This window comes from Corythoichthys intestinalis, chromosome 5 (assembly GCF_030265065.1).
Source record: "Corythoichthys intestinalis isolate RoL2023-P3 chromosome 5, ASM3026506v1, whole genome shotgun sequence".
Lineage (NCBI taxonomy): Eukaryota > Metazoa > Chordata > Actinopteri > Syngnathiformes > Syngnathidae > Corythoichthys > Corythoichthys intestinalis.
The window spans coordinates 49129330-49151298 of NC_080399.1; the positions used below are offsets into that span (position 1 = coordinate 49129330).

Sequence of the window (21969 nt, forward strand, 5' to 3'; positions counted from 1 at the left end):
ACTTGTTTTGCCCATTCTTCGCGGTGAACAGGATCTTTTCGAAATCCAAAAAACCTCACACTACTCTCCCTGGCGTAGCAACAAAAGCCTGCAGCGCATTGGGCTGGAGTGACATTAAAAATAAATGAATTAATCCGTAAAATCAGATGAATCCGCAGTCCTTCTCATACAACAAACAGTATGGCTGTATAGTAAAGATGATGTCACTCGTTGACGTTACATCTGCTTTCTTCCTCAATCCGAGACTGTGGCCGGAAGTCTCTCATTTTCGTAGCGCGGGATTCATAAAATTGAAGAAATATATCGATCGCTTCTCCACACATCCAAGTGATCCATTTTATTTAGGAGCATAAAATACTGTGTGAAATATGAAATACACATGCTTTCTTGTGTCATAGGCACTTAAATGTGCTCAATGTAGGATTGATGGACAAAAATGGTACTGAACTACATCAAAATATTGACAAGCACAAAATGCCTTCCCCTTCAGGTTGCCAGTATATCGCTTCACATTGGAGAACCGGCAGGAAAAGAACTTATATGTGACAAGCGATGAGTCCTCTGCATAAGGTATACTCCTATTTTTAATTTTCTTGCAAGATGTTTTCAATGTAATAATGCCAACATTTAGTAATGATGATTAAAGGAGCTGTGATACGAGATCCAAGTTAGTGTATGTAAACATGACCAAAGTGAGGGAGAGCTACTTTTCCCAATGTATAAGCACAAAGCCGTTGAATTATACAATTTAGTAATGCATTGACAGCATCCACAAAGACAATTTCATTGCTCCATCCATTTTAATGTAATCACCGTTTAAACATATACCTAAATACTGTATATACACTAAGTCGTGTAGAAAACCATAGATTTGAACTCTGGAACGCCCCCCAACCAACAACAAAAAAGCATCTCCCTGCTCTCCTGCAAAGACTTTTGAATGAATGAATGAATGAATGAATGAATGAATGAAATATTGTCATCATCATCGGTATCAATGACAGTTACAAAAATGTGGGATAGTTTGGCCAAAGAAAGAGAATCATTTACAGTCACAAAATATGGAATAATTTACCCGAAAAGACCGATGACAGACAAAGGAAGACGGGAAAAAGCATATGCTTATCAATACCCGTCCCCCTACGGCCCGGGATGCACAGTCTAGCATGGTAGAGTTGCATAGTCACATTACATGAGCTTTTATTTTCCGTTCTTTTGTTTTTGTTTTTCTTTTTTTTTGTTGCTTTTGTCCGTTTTTTCACTTATATATCTTCCTAAAAGTCATTGATTGCCATGGCACTACGCAATATTGTAAATTCGAGTAGGTTCATTGGATAGGTTGATTTCAAGTTGGTGTAGGGAGGGGTGGCCGGGGGTGTCATGGAAGCCCACGTCCGCTGTAATCCACTCCTGAAGATTAGTCGTCATCCGCCCTTGCCCGGTTCCCGCGAGCGAGCCTTTCTTGATCCCGGATCTCCGTGATGATTTTCGTGACCATTTGAGCGGCGGCATCACTTAATGCTGCTTGTTCCTTCCTCACCTGGGACAATTCGTCGCCGATGTTACGAGCAATCTCCATTGCCTCTTTGTGTTGTCGCATCATTCTCACTGAAAATCGGTGTATCCAGAGGGCACCAATAAGCAGCTTAAGCTTTTAAAACGAAAGAATGGCTTTGGGGTCAACACAGGTTATCCACTGTCAATGAGATGTCAGCATAGCCAGCTTGATGGTTCGTGCATAGGATGTTGACTACACAGTAGAGCAACAGCAAGCACAAACCCACATCTAAAAAGTGCAGGCATGCCTTTTCTGTCCCCCAAGGAACAAATAAATCTAACTATCATTTATATGTGTTTTACACCCTCCTCCCTCACAGTCCCTTCTTTTCAAAACTTGCTGAGACAGAGTCATGTATATACTTCATCATCTGTTGCACCCCAGGGGTTTCAAATGGGTATCTGTGTCTTTTTGATTTGCCTCTGGTTAAAAAAAACTCTATTTGAATAAGTGACTCTGTCACCACTGGATTTAATCCAACAGCTTCTGTGTGTACTGTTTTAGTACAGTTATCTTATTTGGTGAGTGATGAGTGAGTTGTTGCATCTTCAGGTGCTGTGTGCAACAGTGGCGTGCGGTTAGGTTGATGACGAGTTAGGCACTGATTTTCATAAATATTTACAAACACACGCACAATATATATATATAATTTCAATTTAACTGATTTCAAGTCAATAAGATTAACTTTATGGTTTTACCTTTACTTGTACATGAAGTCCATGCAATGATTCTTCTGGGCAAAAACATCTCATTTTTGAACAGGTGCACCGTGTCCTTTAGTTTTAAAAGTCTTTGTCTCAATGAAGGTCATTGCCTGGGATGAAAGCCTAGTCCTCTTCTGACTATGTTTTGAATTTTTTTTTTTTTTTTTTTGAAAAGGAACTAAGTTTATCTTTTAAGGTGAGTGGCTGATTATTCTTGCTAATTATAATAAATTCTTCATATCGCAATATCCATTTTTTGTCCAGACACTGCTAGTTGTTGAAAACAGAAGACGAAAAGTAAAGACGATTTCTCGTAGGACATCCACACAGTCGGTTTTCAAAAATTTAAACTGGTATTGGTCGATGGATACCCAAGGTTTTAGTAAAAAAAAAAAAAAAAAAAAAAAAAAAATTATAATAATAAAAAAGGTTTCCAACAATTTCGAATGAACATCGACAGTGAATCGACAGTAAACACTAATTTTCACAACACTAGCTTTATTTTGGTTAAATTTACACAATGAATGCAGTAAAACAAAATTCCTGCTGTGCAGAGAGATACAAATCATATGTAGATTAAAATTTATAAGGAACTCAAGGAAGCATACATAACATGTTTGGAAATTAAAAATAGGCCAAACCCTGATAATTGTAAAACAACACAAAACTAATAACTAGGGCTGTCAAACGATTAAAAATTTTAATCGAGTTAATCGCAACTTAAAAATTAAATTATCGTAATTAATTGCAATTCAAACCATCCCTAAAATATGCTGTATTTTTCTGTAAATTATTGTTGGAATGGAAAGACAAGACACAAAACGGATATATACATTCAACATACTGTACATAAGTACTGCATTTGTTTATTATAACAAGAAATCCACGAGATGGCATTAACATTATTAACATTCTTTCTGTTAAAGGGATCCACGGATAGAGTAGTTCTTAAAAGATAAATGTTAGTACAAGTTATACTAATTTTATATTAAAACCCCTCTTAATGTTTTCGTTTTAATAAAATTTGTAACATTTTCAATCAAAAAATCATTGCTGTTCTTCCACAGTGTCTTTAACTAAGTAGGGTAGTGATTGAAATACACCACAAGGTGTATGGCGAGTTTTAAATTACTTGGAAATCAAGCCAATGAGTGTGTTTTGGCCCTCGACTGACGCCGTGGTTCCCTGTTTCCATTGTACTTCACGGTCACTTGAGTGCTGGCTTCACAATGTACAAGACCTCTGATAGTTTGTATATTGTGATTAAATATTGCCATCCAGTGTGTTTGTTGAGCTAAACGAAATGTTTGAATAGAGTTTTACCAAAGTCTGAGTAAGTTTTATGTGTATTTTGCGTAGCTATTTTGATTGGAAATGAACATAATTATTTTTGAGAGGGATAGGAATATTATTTTTGTTGTGCTTTCATTAAATGATACTTATGTTTGTTGTGAAGGAGTTGCCGAAGCTTATGCCAATAAACTGCGCGGTCCAATGAACGTCTGTGTCCACTCACCTTTCTCTGCCTCTTAGCTCTCAATGTGCAAAAAATGGCGTCATCGTCATCTGTTTGAAGCAATGCATGAGCGGGTCATTCCGCACATGCATTAAATGCGTCAAATATTTTAACGTGATTAATTAGAAAAATTAATTACTGCTTGTTGACGCAATAAGTTTGACAGCACTACTAATAACCATTCCTGGCCCACCCGGAACAAGTCCAAATTGAATTGCACTGCAGTAACTCACCTGTGGAAGCAGGTGGCCCGGTATACCCAATCCAAAGAGCAAGCACATTTTCTTTGGCACATTGTTCCAACGAGTCTTGCTTGTATTTGGACACTGTGGCAAAAACTGCTGTACAAGACGACTGTATCCTGTTTTTCTTTTTGTTCTCTTTAGGTATTTCGACCTCAGGGATCTGGATGAGGGTAGAGGGATACATTTACAAATCCAATTAAAGCATTCAGCATCATATACACGACAAGAGTATCTGAATATTTATTTACAGTAATATGCATGTTGTAATTCAACACTTATTGGCTAGACCATGAAAAGGACTAAAGAGTCTGTAACTGGCCTGTTTAGTGTTTTATATAAACTCATTGGATGCTATTGACGACGCTAGCGGTCAAATTCATTAAAAGTGGGAGGGATGGCAAAGAATGTTAATATTTGCTGCCCACCTACAAACTGTCTACAAACTGACAACTTCACAAAAGAAGGATGAAAAGAGTCAAATGTTTGGACATCTATTACCGTCAATGACACTGAATGAGTTAACTATCAATAACTATCAATAACCATCCATCCATCCATCCATCCATCCATCCATCCATCCATCCATCCATCCATCCATCCATCCATCCATCCATCCATCCATCCATCCATCCATCCATCCATCCATCCATCCATCCATCCATCCATCCATCCATCCATCCATCCATCCATCCATCCATCTCTTTTAGCCAATGCTAACCAGCTATGTGGCCAAATGTTCTCCCCATGACATAATGTCAGCAGGCTGCACATGGTTTGCTTTCAAAGGGTTATTAACTCATTTGCTCCCAAAAATGTTTAAATACATTTTATCTTTCATTGTTTTTTAATTGTTTCAGTGTCCCAAAGACGTATTTATATATCTTTCACGTTTTTTTTTTTTTTCCCAAAAAATTTTGATTCAATTTAGCCTCAAAGCACAAAACTGAAAATCCTTTTTAAAAAATAAAACTGGCCTCTGGAGGGCAGTAGCACATTTGGTGAGACCCGCAACCTGATTCAATGGAACAAACAGCCGGGCCGCACGGCTGGGGCGCCGGCGGAAGACGACCGAATAGACGACCAGGAGGACGCCAGGACACCAGGTGCGGGAAGTCCGAGCAGGGCAACCGGGAGGACGTCCGGGACGCCAGGTGATGAACGACCAAGTGCGACGACCAGGAGGACGTCCAGGATGCCAGGTGGTGAACGACCAAGCAGAACAACCAGTAGGACACCAGGGATGCCAAGCGCTGGACGACCTAGCAGAACGACCGGGACCACTAGTCCATGCTGCTCTCAAGCAGAGCCCGCAGAGACTCCAAAAAAGTCATCTTCATGAGACAGACGGCGATGAGGGAAAAGTTTAACCGGCTGTCGCGGCCAGAACAGCGTCATCTTTCAGTTAGTTATGTGTAAATAAATTGTTACTTTGCTATCAAAAGCTCTATTTGTCTTGTTGTTTATCTTATTTTGTAAAAGGAAAACATTATTTAGATGTTTGGGATGTAACTAAAGCAAAAAAATAGCTGTGTATAAGTCAAAGATATGTTTGAAACATATGCTTTCAAAAAAACCCCAATATCTCCGATTTTTTCATCAGAAATTGGAAAATTGCTCAAACTAAGCTATTTTCTAATGCTGATTTCTGAAGAATGGAAAAAGATAACTTTTTTTCTGCTGAAAGAAGATAGTCTAATCTTTCTTTTGGTGGTTTCCATGTTTATATAGCAATGGAACAGAATTTTCTGTGGGCCTTGCAAAATCAGTCAAAATCCAGTAAAACGGCCGGGAGCGAAGGGCCTTGCTCCGGTGAAAATGGCTTGGAGTGAATGAGTTAATAATAATAGCGCAACTAAACTAAAATATTAGCCTAAACCCGGCACTCCATTTACACCAAAAATGTGGAAAATACATATTAAAACAATAACGGACCATTTGCTGATTAAAACTATAGGTCTATGAGATCTTAAAATGACTTGTGACAATTTACCTTCGCATAAATATCAGCGTGTGGAACTTTGAGACGCCCCTTCAGATTCGTAGTACAGGTATTTTCTCCACCAAGTATGTGGCCACAGCCGCCACACTTGTCTCCCACGGGGATTGTGCATTGCATACTTCTTTCGGTCCAATTATAGCTAAAATGCGACCATGAATCCTCGCACCTGCAGCCGCGATTGTTGATGTTGATGAGGCGGCCGTGGCGCAGTTGATAGCGTGAGTTGTCCTGGGACTAAAGGTTCGGAGCCGGTTTGATTCCCTGCAACGACTGCCCACTGTCGAAGTGCCCTTGGGCAAAACACTAAACTGTAATTTGACCCCAATCGGTTGGCAGCGCCATGAATGGAAGCAGCACCATTGGTGTGTGAATGTGTGTGTGAAAGGGTAAATGTGTGCTAATGTAAAGCGCTTTGGGCATTGTAACAATGTAGATAACTGCACTATATTCATGATATGGTATATCCATTTACCATGTTAGATCACTGCTCATCTGCACTGCCTTGGGGGAGGGTTGGGGCATACGCAAGGCAGGTGAATGGCGGTTCGGAAGCAGGCTGACTAACTACAGCAGAAAAAAACAAAACAAAACTGCGTGCACAACTATCAAATGTCACTCATTGTGTTATGGTGGCACATTTTCATGTCGTTGTCGTCTCGTCAGACGTAAATTGGCAGTCTTTTCGTCACGTTATGTTCATTCAAAACTTTTTCAGCTCGTCATCGTCATGAAAAAAAATTTCGTCAACGAAATATTTTCGTTGTCGTCGTCGTTGACGAAAAAAACACTGGAACGAATAACACAGCGCATTAATTCACAGGCTCATAGACCGCCTAGGATAGGCCCCCTATACAGTTAGGCTGGCGTATTTTTTGCTGCACAGAGTGAATTATTTACAGACATTTTATAATTAATCCACGAGTTTTAAAAACGTTTCAGAAAAACATTTCATACATTACCCAGATTATGGAAATACAGGGCCTATTATCAGAGTGTTTTATTTATATATAGTGGAAGAGAGACACACTATTTCCTATGCATACCAACTGGGTTACTGAGAGATTACACCGCGTGCGAAGCGGCACAGCAAGGACCTGCCTCACAGGTTATCTCCTTCCTGTTTTGAACAGGAGTTATGGAGCATGCTGAAATTCTATTCTAAATTGGGGAGGGGGGGGATCCTTTTGGATTTGAATGGAAAACTGTTTATAAATACATACCAAATGACAAAAATTGAAATGTATATTTTATAATTACATTTTTATTTTTGCCATGACTGACAGGTGAGGCCCTGCCTCCCCTGAATACACATCACTGGTGTGCAATGTGTACGCTAAACATGGGAATATAGAATCCACAATGATGCTCCATGACAGAAAAGAGGGAAAAAGAGTGTCCCTGCAGTAAATTCTCACCTAACTGTTTCATGTACATATAGAGGCATCATACTTCTGTGGTTTTCAATGGTGTCACTGTATTACCAATGGCTATTTGGAACATAAAAGCCATGGCCTGATAGGAAAATCCCACAGTGGCCAGTGTGTGTTATTTCAAGGATTATCAATGGGTGCTGCTGTGTTGAGAGTCACAACTCACAAGTGTATTGCCGCCACAGTTCGTGCTATATACTATGTGAGTCTGCCTTTGGTATACTATGTACAGTATGTAGGGTATAAAGCACTCTGTATGTGCTTATGTGTTGTAGTGGGCATTTGCCCAGAGTTAAGGAAACAGTTGGTGCTCTCTCAGCTATCCATTTCACGCCAAACCGTAGAAGCTTGCTTTCATTTTGACTGCAAAAATTATCCTGCATACAACAATATCATTTTGTATTATTAAGCCTTTATCTGGCTATTTTGTCATTGCTCCTAACAGCTGTATTTGTGCATTTAGATATGAACAGCATTCCTAATGAATCCAAAAATGGAAAGGAATGGAACAACAAACAGAATTGGACAAGCATTATGTTCTTTACCTGTGGCCATGTATTGCAAGAAGACAAACCTTATTCATGTCCAGTTGCCTCTGAAGAGCTGCGGCAATCACACGTAACACCGGCCATGCCCACCACTTCTTTGACTCATTGCCCTCTGGCATGTGCTACCAGTCCATCAGGACCAGAAAAAATAGACCTATAAGAAAATTTTCTACAAGCAGCCACTGCACTGTACTCATAAAAACACCAATGCTGGTTATTTGTATTATTTCTTCCCCGTTTTTGTATTCGTATGATGACAGGCTTTCTATTTCATTGTACTGTGTAGCAAATGGAACCGGGTCAAAGGGGACAGGGCACCTAGGGATTCGATTACTATTACGATTCAGAGGCTGCAATTCGATTACCGTATTTTTTGGACTATACGTCGCACCTGAGTATAAGTCGCACCAGCCAAAAAATGCACAATGAAAAGGAAAAAAACATATATAAGTCGCACCGGAGTATAAGTCGCATTTTTTGGGGGAAATTTATTTGATAGAATCCAGCACCAAGTACAGACATGCCATCTTAAAAAGGCAATTTAAAATACAATAGAGAACAACAGGCTGAATAGGTGTAGGACATGCTAACATTACATGACGCTAGAAGTTAGATTGGGCCTAAAAAAATCCAGCACGAGCTGACCGGCCCGCGGTTATTAAAGCCCGACGCGGCCCGATAAATTCACTTGATTTGCTTGGCCGAGCCCGAAAACCCCCCAAAATTTTCTGTTTCATTTGTAGGCAAGAGCCTGAAAAAAAAAAAAAAAAAAAATCTATGTTTTATTTGTGAGGACCCAGGAGAAGGAGGAAATGCAGGGATGCAATGCGTGGTTGCGTTTTGTGTGATCTCGTTTGTGACGATGCCGGTGCACATATGCATAATGATAAATTAAAGCCTGTCTTTTGTAACGAATTCTCCCAGTTAAACAAGACTGTAAGATGGATATTCAATAAACATTTATATCTTTTATATTTGCATGTCTGTTCTAACAGGCAGATAGTGGATTTGACATTTATTTCGATCTCCTCGCGCAAAGTGCAAGTTTTCTCAATGTTTAAATAGTCTACATATACAATGACATAACGCTGTAAAAGTTTGTTAAATATATTTCTCGTATAAGTACGGTGGCCCTGAAGTGCAGAACACAACGGCAAATTAAAAAACACAACGGCAAATCAAAAAACACAACGGCAAATCAAAAAACACAACGGCAAATTAAAAAACAAAACGCCAAATTAAAAAACACAACTGCAAATCACATAACAAAATAACAAATTAAAAAACAAAACGCCAAATCACATAAAAAAACAAATTAAAAAACACAACTGCAAATCACATAACAAAAAAACAAATTAAAAAACATAACTGCAAATCATATAACAATAAAACAAATTAAAAAACACAACGCCAAATTAAAAAACACAATTGCAAATCACATAACAAAATAACATTAAGAAAAACACAACGCCAAATAAAAAAACACAACTGCAAATCACCTAACAAAAAAACAAATTAAAAAACACAACGCCAAATTAAAAAACACAATTGCAAATCACAAAACAAAAAAACAAATTAAAAAACACAACGGCAAATCACATAAAAAAATAACATTAAGAAAAACACAACGACAAATCCGAAATGAAATTACATTTTATGCAACCGGAAAAGGTAGGGACCAGTCAAAATGTTAACTCATCGCTGATTGGACGAATCCACCGGAAACAGTACACTCATCGTTGATTGGATGAGACGGAAGACTCGACTGCAAGAGGGCGCCTACCAGCTGAGATAGTTACTGCTCGCTTTTGGTTGAAGTTCAACATTTGGCCAAAAATACGTAAAACACAACTGAATTCTTGAAGTATAATGCATTGCCAGACCTGTGGAAAGCAGTTGGTGGAACCTTCACCTAATTTTTGCAGCGGCTGTGGCAAGAGGCTTCGAGAAGTTTCTCATGTCAATGACGCAGAACGTCCTTCGAGTAAGTAAAACAGTGCAGTATGACTTTCTTTCCCTCTGTAAAACGATACATACGTTTACCGGAGAAAGCTAACATTATTCATTCGGTTACCAGGCCTTAATAAGATTTCCTTGACATGTCCTAATTATGCACTTTCATTTTGGGAATAAAAGCATTGCGTAATGCATGCCAATCAAATGATCTACTGCATTGTTGCCATTCTTATTTCAGAGAAAGTTGCAGCCGTTTCCCTGGAAGAAGTTCTGATGTTCACTACAGGGTTTGCAGCATTTCCACCAGCCCCTTCCACGCATCGAGTTCTTGACACTCACGGTTCCACTCGCCAACACTTGTGCCAATACACTGTCAGCTTTATTTTAGACACATATGGTGTCTTCAAGCAAAACGTGGACTTTTGAATCCAGAATTCACCTGGATTTGGGTGTTTTTAATGTACTGTATTTACAATGTTTTTTGTATGACGTTTTGAGAAACATCCTATGAAATTTTAAAGTAACAATTGCCATTGACGACGCTAGATGTCAAATCTATTGAAATAGGAGGTTTAGCAAAGGAATGGATGTTCATTCTGTCACCCCACCTATTTTAAATGGATTATATGTCAGCTGGTGATATTAAAATTCACAGCAGAAGTATGAAAAGAGCCACGTGGTTCTACGGCTGTCATTGTCAATGGCACTCAGAGTTTAGGATTTGTCTAAGTCTTTTTGCACTACTGCATGTTAGCCAAGTAGTAACCCCCTGCACCTTAAGAGTTCTGAGGTTGTGGACTCAAATGTGGCCTTGTCTGTTTAGTGTATGTTATTCTGTTTATTATTAAGCTAGTTCTCACCAGGTACTGTTGACTGGTGTTCTGCCAAAATCTGCTACATCGGCGAAACATGCTACATTAGTCGAATTTGACACCCAAAGTACTACCGTGCGCTCTAAACTTGTTTTGTTTAGATGCATACAGGAATAACCTGCAGAAAATACTTAAATGTAGTTATATCAAATAAGGACGGTTTAAATACGCTACGTGACTAATGTGGTCAACTGCTTCAAAGCTAACACAAAAAAACAATGGTTAAAAGTATGAGAGGGTAATACATGCAAAAAGTATTTTTGAGGCAATGAAAAGGTACTAAAAAAGAAAAATAGTGTTTACTCGTCACTTCTAATCGATGTGTGCATACGTGTCAATGCTTGCGCAATATAATTGCGCGCGATTACAGACGGATTGTTGTTTGTTGCACCACAAGCCAGCCACATTATTCTTCTCGAGAATCCATACACCCAGAGCCAGGCCAAAGGGTTTAAGTTTATCGTAGCCATCCACGTGCCTGATGTAATTTGGCCCCATGGAGTGGTACGTGCGTCTCACAAACCTTTTGCGAGTATGTCCAATAGGACTTCATACGTATGCCCCGAAAAAAATTATTCTTTTATGGCGGCAGCCATGTTCGCATCTTCAGTAAGGCTCATTTTGAAATTCCACGCCAGAAGCGGAGAAACTTCCTTCTTCATCAGTACTACGCTTTCCGGTGGATTCGTCCAATCAGCGATGAGTTAACATTTTGACTGGTCCCTACATTTTCCGGTTGCATAAAATGTAATTTCATTTCGGATTTGTCGTTGTGTTTTTCTTAATGTTATTTTGTCATGTGATTTGTCGTTGTGTTTTTGAATTTGTTTTTTTGTTTTGTGATTTGCAATTGTGTTTTTTAATTTGGCGTTGTGTTTTTTAATTTGTTTTTTTGTTATGTGATTTGCAGTTGTGTTTTTTAATTCGTTATTTTGTTATATGATTGGCAGCTGTGTTTTTTAATTTGGCGTTTTGTTTTTTAATTTGCCGTTGTGTTTTTTGATTTGCCGTTGTGTTTTTTGATTTGCCGATGTGTTTTTTAATTTGCCGTTGTGTTTTGCACTTCAGGGCCACCGTATATAAGACCAAAGCGCCACATTCGTTTACATTCAGCGAAGCCGACACAGGTTTCCATATCTTCAACAATCAATTTGAATCCTTTCCATATCCCACTCCTACCACAGTTGTTTGCTTTTCAATTCCCTTGTCTTTAGTTTATTTTTCACTCCTATAGCTGCTCCATATCGAAAAGGAAATACCAGGATGCTTGCGGAGGGGAAGATTGAAAAGAGAGCGGGGCCACTCCGTTTACGTGCGCAGGCATGCACGGCGCCTTCTCTGTTTTATCCAAATTATTTATTTTATTTAACATCCATACATCGTTTTAGTATATATATATATATATATATATTTTTTTTAAACTTAGCGAGAGATAAGTCGGCCCGACCCGACCGTAAATAATCACACATAAGTCGCTCCAGAGTATAAGACGAAACAATGAAACAATGAAAAGAACTGCGACTTATAGTCCGAACAATACGGTATAAATCGATTACTGATAACCCCCCTCCCAAAGCTATTAGCTGCTTTTAATGTTTCGTACATTAGTTACAAATATTGTACAAAAAGCCTCTCAGGCTTAAATAAACCACTATTTGAGTATCAAGTTAACAGTTCAAAACAGTAAATAAAATACTCAAGTCCCCATTCTGTATCAGGAGCTTTAAACTGCATTCAATTAATTTAATGTTGTAAATCAAACGTTAAAGTTGTCAAAATTGCTCCCATTATTCCATAATTTCCCTTTTGTCTACTTTCGACATGTGAAAGTTTTAAAACTGTTTTGAAGATAGATTTAAGTCAAGATTTTGCCGATTTAGGTGTATTTTAGATAAAAAGTAGGGAAGGGTACTGCTTTAAGATGGCAGCTGTTTACTAATTCCTTCCGCATCTATTTTTCTATACATGTGCTGCTAACGCTGCCGAGTTTGTCATTTCGCATCTAGTTGTTTATACATGTGATATCTATCGTAGCATTATGTGGGCGTAGTTTGTAGCGGCTGTCGGCAGCAGTCAGGTATTATTGTTTTTTTTTTTGTTTTTTTTTTTTTTGTTTAGTGGCATGAGTTGAGCCAGAGCTGTGAGTTGAGCACTATCATTACAAGCATGATGTTTACTCACGGTCCATTCCTCATTGTGTCCCGTAGACCGTGCTGACTGTGTTTTAGTTCTGCTTTATTTCACATATTTCAATAATCAGAATGTTTGTGAATTGTTCTCAAATCTTCCACGGCCGAATCGCAAATAATCTAAGAATCGGAAGTTTCGCACACCTCTAGACAGGACAGGGGTAATGGCGAGCTGTGAGTTGCTCCTTGTGTATGGTGGGCGTAGGTCTCTAGTGTTAAAATTCCTCTAATGTGTCTAACTGCAAATAAGAGGACAGTCCAGGAAGTTAACATATTAATCACAGGGTATGTGTATGGCAATTAGAGAGTGGCCCCACGCCAAACAAGTGAATCCCGAAGGCGTGTGCCCCTGGAGACATGCTTGCAAATCAAAGCCATTGGAGTTGCTTTGCAGACTAAAGGAGGATGAGTAAAAGGCTATAGGCTGGAAATAGGCCCAGGGAGTCACAGAAGAGTACGCTGTCCACAAAGCTAAAGTTTGGAACAAGGTGCATCCTGGTTTATTCCAATATATGTTTTACTGGAATTTTCTGTACCCGTATTTTTCGGACTATAATTCACAATTTATTTAATACTTTTGCCGGGGATGCAACTTATGTACTGGAGCGACAAATGTGTGAAATTATTTATATATTATTATATCATTTCACATGTTATTTTCACACTAAACAGCCCAAACCCCCCAAAATGCGACATATACTCTGGTGCAATTTGTTTTTTCCCTCTTCATTGTGCATTTTTTGGCTGGTGCGACTTATACTCAGGTGTGACTTGAGGTGATATTCCGAAAAATACGGTATTAATATCCTTTCTGTGGTAAGATTTCTCGATATTGAGACCCTTACACCCTTTAGGCTGAAACGCAATGGATGGGTGCGAATCAAGTTTAACCTATTGAACTTGACTGAACTGTACTGCTTAATGGAAAAAGCTTCAGAGACAGAAACACACTGTCTTAGCAGGTGGGCCTGTTTTATCTAGCCTCAACTACTGTGTGTACCTCAAACCCCAAACAGATTATCAGAATGAAAGCTTGCACAATGGGAATACTGTATGTGTCCAAAAGGGTGTGAAAACATTCCTGTTATCACTATGGAAAACTCTCTCAGCTGTCATCAGAAGGAGGAAATATTATGAGTCTGTCTGCCTGCAAGTGTGCGTTATCCTGGGACAATCCCGCTGTGTTTGTTTTCTGAAACGGAAGACATTTAGCTTTCACATCACACATACCAGAGTCTCATGCTGCGCATGTGACAGAGAGACAGGGACGTGCTCATCCACAAGGATATTAATGAAGATGATTCATATTATTTCTAACCAATTGTTATGCAATGTACAAATAATACTAGTGCAATTAGCCACGCACACGCACACCAACACGTGCACGAACACACCCACACACAGACAAAGGCAATGAATTTTTCTGAGACAGAGAGAAAGATAAACACAATTTCCAGATGACTTTGGGATCTCAGATTACAGGACAACTATTCCAAAGCAACATTCTCATCTTCAATTTTCCGCTCTATGATTTTGTTGCAATTTGGAGAGTCCTCACATGTTTCCATTGGGCAACAGAGTTTTTGAATTATGACCCTTCTTTTTGAATGAATGATCCTTACAAAACATTTTTTTTTAAAGCTGTTTCTAAAGCCCGGCATTATTTTGAGATGGTCCTGACTTTATACAGTACATTTTCCTTGCAATGCTACAATTTTGTCCACTTTGATGAAATGAGTCAATGACACGATCCTCACCATTGAACTTTCAATGACCCTTTAGTTGTAGGTCATTTTGGAAAATAAGCAAACAAAACCACCAACAAACACACTTTAGCTGCTGGACATTATGCAAAATTATTAAACAAACCACAAAAAATATGAATAAAAGATTTTTTTTTAGTTAAAATATTATAATACTCCCTTCACATGGTTCACATACTGGAGTAGTAATCTTGCAATACATGGTGTATGAGGTTACTCTCGTTGGTTGCGGCAGCTTAAGTTGGACTGTTAACAAACTGCAGTTTTGTGAAATAATTTATCTGTTGGTAAGGAGATAACATAAATTGTTATGTTTTATTGTTGTTGAGTTTTGAAAGTCATAACACTATTACCAGTCCTAGTGTTGGCAGCTAGAGGGTTACAATAATAGCCTAGAGGAAGAAGAAAGTGAGCAGACAGAAGTTGGGGTCAAAGATCACAGCAGATGAAGAGAAGTTTGGAGAGGGGCCCACCTTTCAGCAGCAGCTACTGTGACATGTGCAATGATGATTATATGATTCTCCACCAAAGCAAATGATTATTTACAAGGTAAGCCATAGAGAGCAAAGGTCTTTATTCACACTTTTAAAAATATACTAACACATTTAAACATAATGTATTAAGAGACAGACAGAGTAATGGATAAAATTATTATAAATATATTGTTTCAGAGTCCAGTCCATCCAACCGGACATTTTTCATCACACTGCCTTGGAATAATAAAGCTTGCTGTTTCATGCTATGATTTTGGGAACTATAATTTCTCAGGATGCACTTACCTTAACCCTACTTGACAAAAATGTGTCACTGTAAAAATTACCTGAAGCGAAGTTTCTAAAACAGCCGAGTTCATCTGGGTTGCCCTAGTCAAAGAATGACGACTTGCTGCTTGCTTGTGGTTTTACCTATACATCACGTTGCCTAATGTGATGCCCCAGGGTAGGAACAAAAGGATGAGGCCCTGACAAACCTCTTAAAAGCATGATTTTTTTCCTTTCAAGCTTTTAACACCCAGCATTTTAATGTTTTCCCCTTTTCTACTTCAAAACAAATGCTTTTCTTTGTCAGGAAACAACTCAATTCATGGGTCTGGCGTAGGGATAAGCATTGATATATACATATTTCGTATGTCCCTGACAACTATTGTGGAAATCTTTAATGTTTAATCCTTGGCATTTTTAAATTGAATCGGAGAAAATGCCTAATAGAGTAATGCTGCCTGGAGGAGTTGGGCTGTTGTGGAGTTTTGTGTCTGTTTTATTCAATTTCCTGTTATGACTTTTATGTTGGCTTCCTTATACATCAAGTTTACTGACTCAACACTAGTGAATCAACAGTGATTTTTAACCCTTTAAGGTCTGGGCCTATTTTGTCTTATTTTGCATGCCTTTGAAGTTGCCTTTATATTTCAAAGAAAGAATTGTTTACGATGGCCTGGTTTGGTCCCTTTTTTTGTGACACCTTGAACTTCATGTCCAAACTGTTGTTTCCTTCACTGACCAATTATAAATCATCATTTTGGGCCCAAAAAGACCAAAAATTCCAAAATCGTTTTGTCAAAATTTTTAATATTGATGTCCAATTGACAACCAAACATGCGTAACGAACCGTTTTGAAACTTTGTAATATTTATTCAACATGTTAGGATGAACATTCAACCAAAAAAAAAACAAAAAAATAGTCTTATATTTGACAATTCAACATAAACAACAGGTATAGCCATAGGCGTTTTTTGCCTTTATACATGCTCTAGTCAAAACAGGTTATATACAGCAGACCAAACAGTGAAGAACAGTGAAAAAATATACCATCTAACACAAAAAGTGTTTAGAGGCCATCTCTATATGAGTTTAGGTATTGCGGCCCATCACCTGATGAAAACTATGTACACACAATCAAGCTTCTTGAACACACATTTATATACACAAATTGAGAAGACTGATTGTGGGAAAAAAAATATATATATAACATTGGGAAAAAAAGTATTTTCAAAAATATTTACAATAAATAAGTTACATTTTTTTCAGGCATGCCACTCCGAAAAGCAGTTTCGTCCTGGAATTAGACACAGGGCTACATCACACAGCCCACACTTCCATGGGGTGTCGGTCCTCTTTCCACCCTTCCATTTTCATTTCACTTTACTTTCATTGTCACTATAAATGCACATGAAAAAAAGTCAGTATTTATGAAAATAATAAAGTATAAAATAAATATATATACAGAAATAAATAATAATGGAAATCTATATGTATGACAATAGAAAGAATACCATAGCTGAATATGTGCTACATCCCTAATCTTCATATAGAAGGAAGACCACAAATTATACTTTGATCCGATATGCACATTTTATTATTATATACACAAACACACACTTATATTGCATCAAAATTAACTTTGTCTTGCAATATCAAAAGAAACTTTCAAAAGAAACTTTTTTGCATAAAAAAAAAAAAAAAGTGGGTTGGCTTACCTCTGCTCGTCGATGGCGTCACCCACGTGTTCAAATCCGTCACTATCTTCACTCGAGGACTCTTCCGAAGAAGACGATGATGACGAATTTGGACCATCCTCTTCCTCACGTTGATCAAAAAGCACAATTGCTTGCGCTAAATTTAGTTATCCGTTCATTCTCAAAGTCACACAAAGTAGCTCGCTCGCTCGATTCAAACGGCCGTCGGTCGCCACCTCGCTGCTTCAGAACACTCCTCCCTCTCGTTCGGTGGAACCTCGCACGGCAGTTATATTTATTTAAAAAAAAAAAAAAAAGACCAACCAACGGCATGTGGGTGACGTAATTAAAACGCGAGGGCGCTTCAAAGACAACGTGCGCTGAGGACGCGCCGGCGCGTCCTTCGACTCTCAAGGGTTAAACAGTAAAGTGTGTTTTAATGTATAGTTTCAAGATGAATTGCATTTGTAAGATTGCAATCTGGTTATAGAGTTGTATCCGGTGGCATCAGCTTCTCACGCTACACTTTAACTGTTATGCAGTCGCCCTAGGCATGATGGAACTGTCAGATACAGACACCAATGAGACTTAAGTTTTAAACAAGAAGTGCATGTGTGGTAGGGATGCACGATATTGGGAAAAAAATGACATTGTGACTTTTTGGGGATTTGCGATATATATTGCGATATTAAATCTAGAAGAAATTTTCAGCAGATGACTTGAATCGCTCTGTTTGGGAAGACATTGGTTGACTCAACATGACCATTTTGTGCTGGTAGTTACCAGGTTACGAATGAGTTCCTTTCCTACACTGGTGACGTAACCCGAATTTCTGCGTAAATTGGAATTACATCATTAAGTACCCCTACAAAATATCCATCCAAAAAGTCCAAAAGTATTTTATTTGGTTTAATGATGGATACACTGCACTCTGGTGGCAGTGTTGGGTCCGGCTGGACTGTATGACTTACGAGCAGACTCGTCTGACATGGATAAAGGACAGCTGCACTCTGGTTTGACCCACATAAAGGCTTTATAAATTGTCAAAGGTGAAAGTAGTCAAAAGCTTCGAAAACCACAATTTCCCTGTGAAGATGAACTTCACGTTCATTGAAGGTAGAACACGTTATATTAATAAAGTAAAAAATAAGTTACTTTGAGGTACAGTACGGTACTGTTTCTAGTCAAGTCCATGCACGGACTTTACTGGATGTCGACTCCGCTTCTGGGAACTCGGTATATTGCAATCCGGCTCGAAGGACCATTAAAATATCAAGTTTAAATACGAATCTTTAGGAGGGCATGTATAAAGGCAACACAAAAAAAGGAGAGAAGGCACTCAACTTTTTGAATAACTCGCCGTCCGAACTAAAAAAAACAAAACAAAACAAAACAAAAAAAAAAAAAAAAAAAAAAAAAAACAATGGGACTCACAAGAGGAGTCGGTGCCAGAGGAGAAGCACCTGCAGCAGCATGAGGACAAGGAAGTGGGACCTGACGCAGTCAAGAACTGCAGGAAGGCGGCAACACTGCTGGAAGAGGAGGAGATCCTGACATGAAGAATAGCAACGGGAACTATGTACTGTTTATGCAATCCACAAAAAAAAAAAAAAAAAGAGAAGCACCTGCAGCAGCATGAGGACAAGGAAGTGGGACCCGACACAGTCACGAAGTGCAGGAAGGGGGCAACACTGCTGGAGGAGGAGGACATCCTGACATGAAGAATAGCAACGGGAACTACGCACTGTTTATGCAATCCAAAAAAAAGAAAAAAAGGAGAAGCACCTGCAGCAGCATGAGGACAAGGAAGTGGGACCTGACGCAGTCAAGGACTGCAGGAAGGTGGCAACACTGCTGGGGGAGGAGGAGATCCTGACATTAAGAATAGCAACGGGAACTACGTACTGTTCATGCAATCCAAAAAAAAAACACAAAAAAAACAACTGGAGACAAAATGGCGGACGGGACTCTTGAGTTGTAAAGTTGCGCAAGTTGAGTCCGTCATAACCCGGTGACTACCTGTATTCAAATGATACCATTTAATCCAGGCTATGGGATCTAATATATACTGTATATGTATACACACACACACACACACACACACACACACACACACACACACACATATATATATATATATATATATACACATATATACAGTGAGCAAATAAGTATTTCGTCAACCACCAATTGTGCAAGTTCTCCCACTTGAAAAGATTAGAGAGGCCTGTAATTGTCAACATGGGTAAACCTCAACCATGAGAGACAATGTGGAAAAAAAACAAAAAAATCACTGTTTCATTTTTAAAGAATTTATTTAAAAATTAGAGTGGAAAATAAGTATTTGGTCACCTACAAACAAGCAAGATTTCTGGCTGTCAAAGAGGTCTAACTTCTGCTAACGAGGTCTAACAAGGTCTAACGAGGCTCCACTCATTACCTGTATTAATGGCACCTGTTTTAACTCATTATCGGTATAAAAAACAACTGTCCACAACCTAAGTCTGTCACACTCCAAACTCCACCATGGCCAAGACCAAAGAGCTGTTGAAGGACACCAGAGACAAAATTGTTGACCTGCACCAGGCTGGGAAGACTGAATCTGCAATAGGTAAAACGCTTGGTGTATAGAAATCAACTGTGGGAGCAATTATTAGAAAATGGAAGACATACAAGACCACTGATAATCTCCATCGATCTAGGGCTCCATGCAAGATCTCACCCCGTGGCGTCAAAATGATAAAAAGAACGGTGAGCAAAAATCCCAGAACCACACGGGGGGACCTGGTGGATGACCTACAGAGAGCTGGGACCAGAGTAACAAAGGCTATTATCAGTAATGCAATGCGCCGCCAGGGACTCAAATCCTGCACTGCCAGACGTGTCCCCCTGCTGAAGCCAGTACACGTCCAGGCCCGTCTGCGGTTCGCTAGAGAGCATTTGGATGATCCAGAAAAGGACTGGGAGAATGTGTTATGGTCAGATGAAACCAAAATAGAACTTTTTGGTAGAAACACAGGTTCTCGTGTTTGGAGGAGAAAGAATACTGAATTGCATCCGAAGAGCACCATACCAACTGTGAAGCATGGGGATGGAAACCTCATGCTTTGGGGCTGTTTTCTGCAAAGGGACCTTGATGACTGATCCGTGTAAAGGAAAGAATGAATGGGGCCATGTATCGAGAGCTTTTGAGTGAAAATCTCCTTCCATCAGCAAGGGCATTGAAGATGAGATGTGGCTGGGTCTTTCAGCATGACAATGATCCCAAACACACAGCCAGGGCAATAAAGGAGCGGCTTCGTAAGAAGCATTTCAAGGTCCTGGAGTGGCCTAGCCAGTCTACAGATCTCAACCCCGTTGAAAATCTGTGGAGGGAGTTGAAAGTCCGTGTTGCCCAACAACCGCTCCAAAACATAACTGCTCTAGAGGAGAACTGCATTGAGGAATGGGCCAAAATACCAGCAACAGTGTGTGAAAAGCTTGTGAAGAGTTACAGAAAACGTTTGGCCTCCGTTATTGCCAACAAAGGGTACATAACAAAGTATTGAGATGAACTTTTGGTATTGACCAAATACTTATTTTCCACCATGATTTGCAAATAAATTCTTTAAAAATCAAACAATGTGATTTTTTTTTTTTTTTCCCACATTCTGTCTGTGATGGTTGAGGTTTACCCAGGTTGACAATTACAGGCCTCTCTAATATTTTCAAATGGGAGAACTTGCACAATTAGTGGTTGACTTATTTTTAATATTATATAATTTGTTTATTATTTATCAAATTGTAATTCTTTCAAGATGCTATTTTTATACATGTTTTACCCTTTTGGGGTTCCATACTCTACTGGGTAATAATTCCACAATTATTAATCAGCTCTGGAACAAGAAATCAAATATCGGGCTCTGAGGATCAATAGGTACTGGCCCATACTACAGAGCCATCAAGTTTCAAGAGGATCGACTTACACATGACAGAGGAATAGGACTTCAAAAGTTGATTCAAAAAGAAGATGAACAGCAAGTAGGCTATTGCCGTTTAGCCTGTAAGAATAGAAAAAATATCTCTGAGAATCATCATTCACTTTCAGTGACACAAATTAAAGCAGTTACTAATATTGTATGTAAATTATGGGAAACCAAACTTGTATCACTGCGTTGTCACAAGGGTATATGTCAAGTAGTGACATGTTAAGTGGCTCTTTGCATTGAGCTAGAATCCCACAAGCGTTCATTCTGACCACGAATAGCTGTTTGAAAGACACCTCCACTAGGACAACATGTGGATGTTTATTTTGTTGGTGCTTTGAAATGATTGCTATTTGCTGCTGCTGCTACTACACTTTTTAACTTATTTCAAAATAGCTGAAGAGTGCACACTAAAGACACTTCTGATATAGTCTGTGTGGCGCCTAGATGATTTATTCTGGACAGCCACAATTGGTAAAAATCAAAGTTTCCTATTGGATTATGTAGAAAATGCTTGTGGGTACTTTTTGACCCATTTATTGAAATTTTAGGTTTGCAGGGGTCCCTCTACTTACGAACGTCTCTATATACAGAATTTTCAGGTTACAGCACACCTGAACTGGAAAATATTGCCTCTTGTTGCAAAAGAAATTTCTGGATACCAAAGGCAAAAATACAGTATGTGCTGCTACTCGCAGCTCCCAGACTTTACTGAATGTAACATACTGTAATTATAAGTTCTATGTCATTGGCTATTGCCTAGCATCTT

General features: G+C 38.9%; 1 protein-coding gene across 2 annotated transcripts in view; it reads left to right on the forward strand.

Annotated features, from left to right (window-relative positions):
• The window catches only part of LOC130915860 (uncharacterized), a 486296-nt gene that overhangs the window by 224616 nt on the left and 239711 nt on the right, over nucleotides 1-21969 (forward strand). For both annotated transcript variants that reach the window (XM_057836021.1, XM_057836022.1), the window contains one exon: nucleotides 491-570. The gene's annotated coding sequence lies outside the window, so the exon portion shown is untranslated. The remainder of the gene's footprint in view (nucleotides 1-490; nucleotides 571-21969) is intronic.